The 13664-nt window shown below is 42.0% G+C and overlaps 1 protein-coding gene and 1 pseudogene across 6 annotated transcripts in view; one reads left to right on the forward strand and one right to left on the reverse strand.

Annotated features, from left to right (window-relative positions):
- The window catches only part of KIF24 (kinesin family member 24), a 92653-nt gene that overhangs the window by 77636 nt on the left and 1353 nt on the right, over window positions 1–13664 (reverse strand). Inside the window, exon 2 of one of the 6 annotated variants that reach the window (XM_058445475.1) lies at window positions 12008–12063. The exons of the other annotated variants lie outside the window; for them this stretch is intronic. The gene's annotated coding sequence lies outside the window, so the exon portion shown is untranslated. The remainder of the gene's footprint in view (window positions 1–12007; window positions 12064–13664) is intronic. 6 annotated transcript variants of the gene reach the window in all.
- LOC116475380 (serpin H1-like) lies at window positions 581–5255 on the forward strand (annotated as a pseudogene).

Genomic DNA, 13664 nt, shown 5'->3' on the forward strand with positions numbered 1-13664 from the left:
ACCTCAGACTCCCAAAGTACTGGGGTTACAGGCATGAGCCACCATGCCCAGCCCAGTTTAGACACTTTAAAATATATAGATACCTGAGCCCCATCCCAGATCTATAGAAAACCAAAAAACAACAAGAAGTAACTCCCAGGTTTTAGGAAAGGCAGACATAAGAACTTCAGAAAAGTTCCCTAGGTGATTATGATTGCATGCCACTGATTTATATCTATCAAAATTACAAATGCAAATGCACTGATCCAGCAATTCCACCTCTAGGAACTTATCCTTATCCTTCAGATAATACGTACAAGTGCAAAATGATGTAAGTATAATGTTATTCATTACAGCACAGCTTGTAATAGCAAAGTCATGGAATAGAGACTGGTTAAATAAATTATGATAGTCCATTTAATGAAATAATGCTATGAGACAATTACAAAGAGTAAGTAACTGTAAATTGTTATTTAAAAAAGAAAGCTATCCAATATATTGTTAATAAAGCAAGGTACAGAACAGTTTGTAAAAGAGAGAGATAAATGATCTATAATAAATCTATATATTTACTTATCAGACAAAAAATGTCACTGGCAGGATGCACAATAATAGTGGTCTTGAGGGGGTGAGGGGAAGTAGGTGGTAGAGGGTGATTATGGGAAGGAAACTACCATATACTTTTAAATGCTGGTAGTTATTATTACCTTTCCTATTGTCATTTCTATTTCACTGGTGTCTCTATCACCCAGGGCAAGACCTAAAACAGTTTATTTTTTAAATTTTGAAACTATGTGACTGTAGTATTTATTTTAAACATATATTTCTAAATAAAAAATTATATATATTTCTAATTTCACCTCCCTTCCTCCCTCTCAGCCTCCCCAAATTGACCTGATACAATTGTTTCTTAAGATCTTGGTGGCTTTCTAGCCTTTTAAAAAATTGTATATAACATTGTACTCATAACTATATTGAAATCTATGTTTTAACATAAACATTCTCATATGCTATATGTTACGGCCATAAAAAAAATCCATACTATCATAAATATTTGACTAGATTAATTACCTCAGGGAAATGTGACTTCTCTCTAAACTCCTGCAGAGTTTTGGTGATAAAACTGATAGGGCATTTATGACATACATACTCATTTTTTAAAAAATGTATTGCCAGTCTTGTTCCAGAGATAATATAAGATGGTTCTGCCTTGTACTACTGTGTGAATTATTAAAGACAAAAGCAATATGATCCCACTCAGTCAAGCACTGTGCTAGATAGGTGTGCAACAAATATTTTAAGTGAATAGTATCCGCTTAAATTCTGTTCATTTAAAATATTTAGAAATGGGCCGGGCACAGTGGCTCATGGCTGTAATCCCAGCACTTTGGGAGGCCAAGGCCAGTGGATCACTTGAGGTCAGGAGTTTGAGAACAGCCTGGCCAACATGGCAAAACTCTGTCTCTACTAAAAACGCAAAAATTAGTCAGGCATGGTGGTGTGCGCCTGTAATCCCAGCTACTCAGGAGGCTGAGGCAGGAGAATCACTTGAACCCAGGAGGCAGAGGGTGCAGTGAGCTGAGATTGTGCCATTGCACTCCAACCTGGGTGACAGAGCAAGACTCCGTCCCCGCAAAAAAAAAAAAAAAAAAAAAAAAAAAATTTTAGAAATGTTCCATTATCAGCCGGGCGTGGGGGTTCATGCCTGTAATCCCAGCACTTTGGGAGGCCAAGGTGGGTGGATCACGAGGTCAGGAGATCGAGACCATCCTGGCCAACATGGTGAAACCCCATCTCTACTAAAAATACAAAAATTAGCTGGGCGTGTCAGCATGTGCCTGTAATCCCAGCTACTCAGGAGGCTGAGTTTCACTTGCACCTGGGAGGTGGAGGGTGCAGTAAGCTGAGATCGCGCCATTGCACTCCAATCTGGCAATAGAGCGAGACTCTGTATTAAAAAAAAAAAAAGTTCCATTATCTCTACTGTTTTGCCCAAGGCAACGAAGTGATTAAAAGATTCCATGACACCTGCTTATGTGGCCATAGAGCCATTTTCTCTGAGTTTCCTAATTCTTTACGAGTCCCATCACCCAAAGTAATGGCAACATCCTCAGGGCCCTTACGACTTTAAGAAACCAAATATCCACAATGTTGTTACCAACTTCACTCTGAACACTTCATATGGTTTAAAAAAGCATTTTATATAAACGGCTAATTCCATTATGTCAGCAGATAGTCCACATCCATACTACTTTGATGATCTGATTAAACTAAAATGTATTGAGTTCTATTTTATGCCAAGTACTATGTTAGATGCTTTATGTAAAAAATGTTATTTATTGTTAAGTCAGAATTCCGTTTTTAAAAACTCTGTTGAAGCAAACTCCTAAAGTAAAAATAGTGCTTACTGGCTGGGCGTGGTGGCTCATGCCTGTAATCCCAGCACTTTGGGAGGCTGAGGCGAGTGGATCACAAGGTCAGGAGTTCAAGACCAGCCTGGCCAGCATGGTGAAACCCCCGTCTCTATTAAAAATACAAAAATTGGCCGGGCGGCTGAGCACGGTGGCTCACACTTGTAATCCCAGCACTTTGGGAGGCTGAGACGGGTGGATCATCTGAGGTCAGGAGTTCAAGACCAGCCTGGCCAAAATAGTGAAATGCCGTCTCTGCTAAAAATACAAAACAATTAGCTGGGCGTGGTTGGCAGGCACCCATAATCCCAGCTACTCGGGAGGCTGAGGCAGGAGAATCACTTGAACCCGGGAGGCAGAGGTTGCGGTGAGCCGAGATTGCGCCATTGTACTCCAGCCTGGGCAACAAGAGAGAAACTCTGTCTCAAAAAAAAAAAAAAAAAAAAAAGAAAGAAAAAAAAATTGGCCAGGCATAGTGGCACACTCCTGTAATCCCAGCTACTCTGGAGGCTGAGGTAGGAGAATCACTTGATCCCGGGAGGCAGATGTTGCCGTGAGCTGAGATCACGCCACTGCACTCCAGCCTGGGTGACAGAAGGAGACTGTCTTAAAAAAAAAAAAAAAAGTGCTTATTTACTGGTTGTTGTTTTTAGATTGACAATTTCAATGTAAGTTATAGTAGTACCTGTCCTCCGGTTTAGCTTTCTGCCATTTCAGTTACCCTTAGTCAACCAGTCCAAAAATATTAAGTGAAAAATTCCAGAAAGAAACAATTTGTAAGATTTAAATTGTGCACCATTCTTAGTAGCACAATTAAAATCTCTCACAATACCGGCTCCCCCTTCCTGGAATGTCAATCATCCCACTGCCCAGCCTATCCACACTGCATAAACTACCCACTCATTAGTCATTTAGTAGCCATTTTGGTTACCAGATCAACTGTGGGGTATTGCAATGCTTGTGTTCACGTAACCTTATTTTACTTACATAAAGGCCCCAAAGCAAAAGAGTAGTAAAGCTGGCAATTCAGATATGCCAAAGAGAATCTGTAGTGCTTCCTTTAAGTGAAAGAATGAAAGTTCTAGACTTAGGAAAAAGTATAACCTATAATAGGGGTTGGTACTATCCATGGTTTCAGGCATCCACCGGGGGTCTTGGAATATATCCTCTTCGAATAAGGGGGGGATACTACCATACCCTTAAAATCTTAATTTTTTAATTCAAATTGTATTATTGGATTTATTTTTCAGTAGTTACGGGAGCATGGGAGCAAAGGATTGCTTTAAGAATCCTTTCCTCAACATGTAGAAGCCTGATTAGAAAATTAGGGAGGAAAACAAACAAGTCTAAAGCTGGTGGTTTAACAAGATAAATACATGAATAATGCAGCCTGGGCAACACAGTGAGACCCTGCCCCTAAAAAAAAGGCATGAATAATGAACATATAGGTAACCCTCAGCTATAAGTTGTAAAACTTACATAGAAATAGGCTATAGAAGAGTAGAATCCTGTCGCGCTCCAGAGCGAGACTCCCGTCTCGGAGCCAGCCCAGCCCAACCCAGCCCAACCCAGCTCGACCCAGCCCTGACAGGTCCACCGTGGTGCACGCAAACCACCTCCCAGCCATACGCTCCCTCCTGCTCCTCAGCGCCTTCTGCCTCCTGGCGGTGGCCTTGGCGACCGAGGTGAAGAAACCTGCAGCCACAGCAGCTCCTGGCACCGGAGAGAAACTGAGCCCCAAAGCAGCCACACTGGCCGAACACGGCGCCGGCCTGGCCTTCAGCCTGTACCAGGCCATGGCCAAGGACCAGGCGGTGAACATCCTGGTGTCGCCCGTGGTGGTGGCCTCGTCGCTGGGGCTGGTGTCGCTGGGCGGCAAGGCGACCATGGCGTCGCAGGCCAAGGCAGTGCTGAGTGCCGAGCAGCTGCGCGACGAGGAGGTGCACGCCGGCATGGGCGAGCCGCTGCGCTCACTCAGCAACTCCACGCAACGTGACCTGGAAACTGGGCAGCCGCCTGTAGGGACCCAGCTCAGTGAGTTTCGCTGATGACTTCGTGCGCAGCAGCAAGCAGCACTACAACCGCGAGCACTCCAAGATCAACTTCCATGACACGCGCAGCGCGCTGCAGTCCATCCATGAGTGGGCCGCGCAGACCACCGACGGCAAGCTGCCCGAGGTCACCAAGGACATGGAGTGCATGGATGGCGCCTTGCTTGTCAACGCCATGTTTTTCAAGCCACAGTGGAATGAGAAATTCCACCACAAGATGGTGGAAAACCGTGGCTTCATGGTGACTCAGTTCTATACCGTGGGTGTCATGATGATGCACCAGACAGGCCTCTACAACTACTGTGACGACGAGAAGGAAAAGCTGCAAATCGTGGAGATGCCCCTGACCCACAAGCTCTCCAGCCTCATCATCCTCATGCCCACCACGTGGAGCCCCTGGAGGCCTTAAAAAGCTGCTAACCAAAGAACAGCTGAAGATTGGGATGGGGAAGAAGCAGAAGGCTGTCGCCATCTCCTTGCCCAAGGGTGTGGTGGAGGTTCCCATAACCTGCAGAAACTCCTCACTGGGCTTGGCCTGACTGAGGCCACTGACAAGAACGAGGCAAACTTGTCACGCATGCCATGCAAGAAGGACCTGTACCTGACCAGCGTGTTCCACGCCACCGCCTCTGAGTTGGACACAGATGGCAACTCCTTTGACCAGGACATCTATGGGAGAGAGAAGCTGCGCAGCCCCAAGCTGTTCTACTTCGACCACCCCTTCGTCTTCCTGGTGTGGGACACCCAGAGCGCCTCCCTGCTGTTCATTGGGCGCCTAGTCCGGCCTAAGGTTGACAAGATGCGAGACGAGTAGTAGGGCCTCAGGGTGCACACAGGATGGCAGGAGGTAGCCAAAGGCTTCTGAGACACATGGGTGCTATTGGGATTCGGGGGAGGTGAGGTACCAGCCTTGGATACTCCATGGGGTGGGGGTGGACAAACAAACCAGGGTTCCCGTGTGCTTGAACGGACCTTCCCACTAGAATTTACTCCACTTGGACGTACCATGATGCTGAGCCCAGAAACTCCACATCCTGTGGGACCTGGGCCACAGTCATCCTGCCTGCCCTCAAAGTCCCAGATCAAGCCTGCCTCAATCAGTGTTCATATTTATAGCCAAGTACCTTCTCACCTGTGAGAACAAATTGAGCTAGGGGGGTCAGCCAGCCCTCTTCTCCTGACACTAAAACACCTCAGCCACCTCCCCAGCTCTATCCCAGTCTCTCCCAACTACAAAACTAGGTGCTGCAGCCCCTGGGACCAGGCATCCCCAGAATGACGTGGCCCCATTGAGGCAGATCGAGAAAGAGCTCACAGGACAGGCTTCTGGGCAGACTCTGGTCAAGAATGGCATCATAGGGATGAACTTTTTGTTTCTTTTTTAGTTCTTCAAAGATGGGGAGGGAAGGGGGAACATGAGCCTTTGTTGCTATCAAACCAAGAACTTATTTATAGTTTTTTTTCGATAAAATGTTTCCAACAAAAAAAAAAAAGAAAGAAAAAGAAAAGAAATAGGCTATAACCAGCCAGGCACAGTGGCTCGTGCCTGTAATCCCAGCACTTTGGGAAGCAGAGGCAAGCGGATCACCTGAGGTCAGGAGTTCGAGACCAGCCTGGCCAACATGGCGAAACCCCGTCTCTACTAAAAATACAAAAATTAGCTGGGCATGGTGGCGGGCGCCTGTAATCTCAGCTACTCGGGAGGCCGAGGCAGGAGAATCTCTTGAACCCAGGAGGCGGAGGTTGCAGTGAGCCAAGATTGCGCCACTGCACTCCAGCCTGGGCAACAAGAATGAAACTCCTTCTCAAAAAAAAAAAAAAAAAAAGGAAGAAAAGGAAAAGGCTATAACCTACAAATAGCTTCAGATCTCCCTTGGGAAGGAGGGGAGAGGGGAGGACCTAAACTAATTTTTCTCTTTCCACAAATTTAAGTATGTTTGAATTCAAGTTGCCAAAATGTTACTGAAATGACCTTTATTTTACCTGTACCCCAAGATTTTTGCTCTAGATCTCTTTAGACAGGCTTACCATGTACTTAGCTATATCTGCATTGTTCAAATATGTGCTTTTATTTTTATTCACTGTTTTCTTTGTAGCTACATATTTTATTGTAAGACCTCCCTCCATCCTTCTTAGAAATAGATTAACATAATTATTGACATGTCACTAGATTTAGAAGGTAACTAACACTAAAGCATTGGTATAACACATCAGAGACATCCAATAAACATAGGCCCTTGAACTACCACTGCCACCAAACACATTCTTATTCTGTAGGGAGGGAGATGGAATTGAACAGGGAGCAAAATACGTACATGGTTTATTTTTTCTATTTCAAGATGTTAAATAAGATTTTTATTTCAAATATCTGTCAGTAGACTACCAAAGTGTTTCTGCAGTAGTAACTAGTATAGCAGATTACTAGATTAGGAGGCAAAAAAAAACCGAGGACTCAGTCAGGCGCTGCTAAGAACCAGGTGTGATACATGGTCAAATTATTTAACATATATGAGTCTCTGCTTCTTCAAGTGTAAAATTGAAATAATTTATACAGGCATTGACAGTAAAATTAGATATGTTAAAGTACTCTCTACAAGTGTACTGATTACGCATTTGCAGGAGACAGGTTCTGTAACACACCCACTAAGCGTCTGGAACAAAAAAGGCACAGTGATCTACCGATAGCATTAAAAAAAAAAAAAAAAGCTATACATACATACATATTTTTTTTTTTTTCTTTTTAAGAGAAAGGGTCTCACTCTGTCACCCAGGCTGGAGTGTAGTGGTGCAATCACGGCTCACTGTAGTCACAAACTCCTGGGCTCAACCAATCCTCCTGCTCCAGTCTCCCAAGTAGCTGGGACCACAGGTGCATGCCACCAAACCTGACTAATTTTTTTTATTTTTTGTAGAGATGAGGTCTTCCTATGTTGCCCAGGCTGGTCTGGAACTCCTGGGCTCAAGCGATCCTCTTGCCTCAGCCCCCAAAGTGTTGGGATTACAGGCATGAGCCACTGTGCCTGTCCTACATTATATTTTTGTAAGATTTTTTTTAAAGGAGTCCCACAGCTAGCCAGGTCAACAATCTAATCTGTAGCTGATCTAGCCTATAATATTTGGTCCATGAAGGATTATCTTCATATTTTGCAGTCTGGCTTGCAAAGTGCTTAAAATTTTTTTCAATTTGTTGTACTGTTTAAAAAATTAGGAGTAATTAAAAATACCCAGTTCCTGCTTTTCCTGAAAATTAAAAGATGTAGTTACATCGGGCCTGCAATTAGATAAGGAAGTAGTAGACCAAAACAGAGTAGTGGCTGTCCCCTTTAGAAGGGCATATACTCTTCTAATACACCCCATGGTCCTACCTGCTCCTAGTCTTTATAGCAACCGACTTTATTCATTTACATTAAGAAACCCAGTACCCAGTGGTAGTCACTCCCCATTTCCCCCCAACCCATCTAGCCCTAGACAAACACTAATAATGATCACTTTTTTTTTTAAGAGATGAGGTCTCAATGTTGCCCAGGCTGGTCTCAAACTCCTGAGTTCAGGTAATCCTCCTGCCTTGGCCTCCTAAAGTGCTAGGACAGGCATGAGCCACTGCACCCAGCCTAATAATAATCACTTTTAAAGAAGTTACTAACAAAGTTACTGGGCCCACTGGACTATTAGAAACTTATACAAGGCCAGGCACTGTGGCTCATGCCTATAATCACAGCACTTGGGGAGGCCAAGGTGGTTGGATCCCTTAAACCCAGGATTTGAGACCAGCCTGGGCGACATGGTGAAACTCTGTCTCTACAAAAATTACAAAAATTAGCTGGGTGTGGTGATGTATGCCTTTAGTCACAGCTACTTGGGAGGCAGAGGTTGCAGTGAGCCGAGATTGCGCCACTGCACTCCAGCCTGGGCAACGGAGTGAGACTCCGTCTCCAAAAAACAAATTAAAGAAAGTGATACAAAAGAAAATCAGCATTTTCAATCAATTTTGTTATTAAAACATTTCTGTACCCCATATTAGGCATAAGGTCACTAAGAACACAATAAATTCAGTATTATCAGCGAGAGATTAAAGGGTGAAAAATATAGTATACACTTTTCCCCCTACAAGGGAACTTATTTCAAACTCTAGGGATTCTTCTATCTATAGACTACTGATCTCAACAGAAGACAGATGATACTAGACAACTGCTTAAAACAGCTGCTGCAAAGGAATTAGAATATATGATACTTAATAGAATTCTTAAGGCAAGATGTGGATTTGGGGATATAAATCATGTAAATTATATCCATTTTTAAAAAGTAGTTTTCAAGAAATTGTTTCTGTTTTTAACTAAAAAAAAAATAGTTTCAAGTTTGTTTATGGTTAAGTAGCTAATGCTCTACAATTACTACAATTCCCCTAAAGAGCCCCACAATGAGTTTACTACGTTTTTACATTTGGTGAAAAGCATGAGCAATCACCTAAAAATAAACATAACAAAATTTTATAACCTAGTTATCTTAAACCAGTGCAAGTATTACTTTCTCTAAATATAGACGTTTAATTCTGAAAGACTTCTCAGTAACAGGTGGTAACCAACGTTGGGTTTAAATTCAGTGCTTTATTTTTAAAATCTTGGTCTGACAAACTGCAGGAAGTTGTCATTTGCAGATTTTTGCCACACTGCAGTCATAAAATACTTTCAACAAAATATATTTCACGTGTTCAATCAGAAAAATAACTGTTACAATCAGTTTTCATAAATTAACAAGATGACATTCTTTGAGTCCCTTTGGGAACTGTTGCCACCATGGGACCAGGAATTATTTCCAAAAGAGTGACATCGAGAAAGCAAAGAATGACTAAAACAATAATTTCATTCACTGTAATCAAAATTATTAACATATAATTAATTGTGCTACCTGAATAATCCTCCAAGACTTTTTGTGATAGATGTCAATTAGTATCATCTCCCTTTTTACAAATAAAGAAACTGAGGCACAGATAATTTAATTTATTAAAAACCATGATATAAATTTGTTTTAGAAAGTGATAAGATAGCCATATATTGGCTACATAATTCTATACCACTAGTTTTAACTAATCAAATCTCACATAAGCAAGTGGCTAATTTAAAAGACTGTAATAGACACAGTACCACCCCTCATTGCTGGTGAAATCTCAACTAGTCTCTTTGGTCTGGATGTTGTGCAATATTATTAAGTGGGTTACTTCCAGAATCCCAACGTAACTTTAGTTCACCTCGTAGTAAAACAGACAATCTCATTGCTATGTGTAGCAGCAAAAACTGCAGGAATTACTATAAAAATGTCTCCACAGTTGAGCATCTGAACTTGTCAATAACAGAATTCATTATACCTCCTGACAAAATCTGCCCCCCCACTTCTCTCCTTTGGAAGGGGGGTGAAAATACCATTCATGCAGTCACTCAGAACTAAACGAGAAAGCATGCTAGAGGCCTTCTTCTCCCTTAATCCCAAAACTAATCAATAGATCCAGCCAATTTAATCTCCCACATACTTGCCAAATTTCTCCTCTCCTATCCTCATTTCTACCACCACTGCTCTGGTGATTCAGCCCCATATCTTCCACCTATTCATTACACGTCTCATACCTGTTCTCCTGGCCTCCAGTCATGCCCCTCCTCAAACCATCTTCCAGAATGTAGAGCCAGATCACTCTTTTGAAAGCAGTTATAACAATGCTGCTCCCTTATTAAAAACCCTTCAATGGCATCTTATCATCTACACACAGTACAAAGTCCAAACTCCTAAGCATGACCCACAAATCCTTCTATAATCTAGCCCCTTCCTCACTCTACAGTTTAGTCAACTTCTTAGACCATTGTATTTCTCTGTGCATTTATTCACATTGTGCTCTTAAGTGGCCACCTCCACTATCATCAAACTTTCCTTTACCTGTCTACCTCTTACTGATTATAACAACAAATGAAGTCTTTTCTGGTCTCCCCCAATGTGATCAGATGTCCCTTTCATGTCTGCATCATACCTTTTGCATATCTCTATTATTACAGTTAATTATATTAATAATTATTACATGATAATTATTTGACTATGTCTATTTCCCCAATAGAGTATAATTTCTTTGTGGTCAAGGAATGTGTCTTGCCCAGGCAGAGTGGCTCACACCTGTAATCCCAGCACTCTGGGAGGCTGAGGCAGAGCCCAGGAGTTTAAGACCAGCCTGGGCAACATATGGAAAACCCATCTCTATAAATAAGTAAATAAATAAAAATTAATTGGGCATGATGGCACACACCTGTGGTCCCAGCTACTTGGGAGGCTGAGGTGGGAGGATCACTTGAGCCCAGGAGGTTGAGGCTGCAGTGAACCATGATGACACCACTGCACTCCAGCCTGGGCAATAGGGTGAGACTTCGTCTCAAAAAAAAAAAGCAATATGTCTTATTAGTCTTTTTATACCCAGGTTCTAAAACGGTGCCTGGGGCCGGGCACGGTGGCTCATGCCTGTAATCCCAGAACTTTGGGAGGCTGAGGTGGGTGGATCACTTGAGGCCAAAAGTTCAAGACCAGCCTGGTCAACATGGTGAAACCCCATCTCCACAAAAAATACAGAAATTAGCTGGGAATGTTGGCACACACTTTGTAATCCCAGCTACTCAGGAGGTTGACATGAGAATCGCTAGAACCTGGGAGGAAGACGTTGCAGTGAGCCAAGATTGCGCCACTGCACTCCAGCCTGGGCAACAGAGCGAGACTATCTCAGAAAAAAATAAAAATAAATAAATAAAACAGTGATTGGAAATAATAAATATTCAATAATTGTTTAATGAATAAATATCCCTACACTATATTAAAACTCTATAAAAGCATTTGATATCATTTGTGCTAACGGGTGGTAGAAACTATTTATCAGGGTAATTTGATTACTCAAGAAAATTGTGACAGAGATGCTGGTGCCCTGAGTCACTGCTCCTGGACACCAAAATTATGCAAGTTTGTATTACTCAAATGAATCGATATGGACACAGATATGGTCACAGTTCCAAGAGGAACCTTTATCTAATCTTCAAGAAATATTTTTTGAGAGACTTGTATAAGATAGGCCCTGTTTTATGCACCGGGAATATAAGTGAACAAAACAGACAAGGTCAGCCAGGCACAGTGGCTCATGCCTGTCATCCCAACACTTTAGGAGGCCATGGGAGGATTGCTTGAGCCCAGGAGTTTGAGACGAGCCTGGACAACATAGTGAGACCTTGTCTCTACAAATAAACAAAATTAGCTGGGCATGATGGTACATGCCTGTGGTCCCAGCTACTTGGGGGGCTGAGGTGGGAGGATTGCTTGGGCCTGGGAGTCAGAGGCTGCAGTGAGCCATGATCACACCACTGCAGTTCAGTGTGGACAACAGGGCGACAGAGTAAGAGCCTGTCTCAAGAAAACCCCCCAAAAAACAGATAAGGTCACTGCCCTCATGACACTATTATTTTAATGGGAAGAGATAATTAATAATCAATAAGCAGTAATTTTAGATGATGATAATCACCACAGAAGAATAAAGCCGGATGCAGGGCTTACTTTACATTGGATGATCAGAGAAGGCTTCATTCAGAAGAGAATATTTGAGGTGAAACCTGAAATAACATGGAGTCACTTATGTAAAAATCAGGAGGAAGAGGGTTCCACGTGAGCACATTAGCCCAAAGGTGGAAATGAGCATGGCATGATCAAGCCATCAAACACGGACAGGTTGGCTGGCATAGTAGTTGAGAAGGAGAATAGTATGAGGAGAGAAAGGTAGGGGCCAGATTATGTAGGGTGTACTGGGCCACATAAAAGTGTCTGAATTTTACTTTTAAGTGAAGTAGGAAGTCATTAGAGGATCTTAAGTGGAGAAAGTATACACTATGATACATGTCTTTAAAGTTCACTCTCCCAGTTCTGTGAGGAATGGATCACAGCAGGTGGGCAAAAGTGGAAACAGGGAGATCATTTAGGAAGCTACTGCATTGAACTGACAAAAAAAAATGCTGACTTGGAAAAAATGTTTCCTTTCATGAAGGTTAATTAGAATAATGTAAATTAACTGCTAAATTTAGTGTCTGATATATAAACACTCAACAATATATTATACTATTATTATTAGTTTATACCTACAGAAAACTCTTCTTATTCAACACGATATGAACATCAAAACCCTTGAGACAGTAACTTGGGAGGTATACAATGACCCTACACTCAAGGTTTAAGAAGTAGAACTCTATTATTTATTTAACAAAATGTGTTGAGGATCTACACTGTGCAAATTATAAACTGGTTTGCTGAGCCAGCATAGGGAAACTGGATTAATAGGTCAGGCATCATAGAATACTAGATCTGGAAGGGATCTAGAAGAGTTCAGCCCCTCACTTTACAAATGACAAAAGAGCAGCCCAGAGAAAGAAACTGTGGTTCTCCCTAAACTAAAAACTGAGAGGATCATACCTTAGGTTGCCCCAAGGACACACTCTGAATAACTAAAGATTTTCATTAACAATATAAAACCACAAATTTTAAATAAAATGCTATCTTAGCAGTACATTAATGTGCTATACTAAGAAAAATGTAATATGTATATAAAGCCCTGGATACAGTGCTTCGTACGAGGTGAACACTCAATAAATGGTAACTACTACTTTCAGCAGCTAAAAAAAAAAGTCTGTATGGTCTTTGGAAGGCTGAGAGTGTGTGGTCTACCTGACATCGACTACTTGACTTGACAGTAGAGACACAGGAATTTTAATCTAATTCAATTCTTTGATTTTCCAGATGGAAAAAATGAGGTCTAAAGGGGCTAGATTCAGGCGTTCAAGGCTGCGGTGAGCTATTATCATGCTAGTGCACTACAGTCTGGGTGACAGAGCAAGACCTTTTCTCTAAAAAATAAATAAATAAATAATAATAATAATAAAGGGACTAAATGACTTGCAAAGCCACCCACAGTGGATTAGAGACAGAGACAGAGCCAAAGCCAAACCCACATGTAGTGGGTTTCCACTACACGTCACAGCTATAAGATAGTGTTTCAAACTTTTATAAAAGGGTAACAAGAACATAGCTGCTGTACTGAACTTTTTCACTCCCTTTATTAAGGCCACCAGTGAGCTATGAATTTGATATAAGGAAGAATCACACCAACAATCAGGCTGTGAATATATAATCCATGAGTTAACAATGAAACAGTCTTAGGAACGCA

The sequence above is a fragment of the Hylobates moloch genome, unplaced genomic scaffold (assembly GCF_009828535.3).
Source record: "Hylobates moloch isolate HMO894 unplaced genomic scaffold, HMol_V3 SCAFFOLD_10, whole genome shotgun sequence".
In the NCBI taxonomy this organism is placed as follows: Eukaryota; Metazoa; Chordata; class Mammalia; order Primates; family Hylobatidae; genus Hylobates; species Hylobates moloch.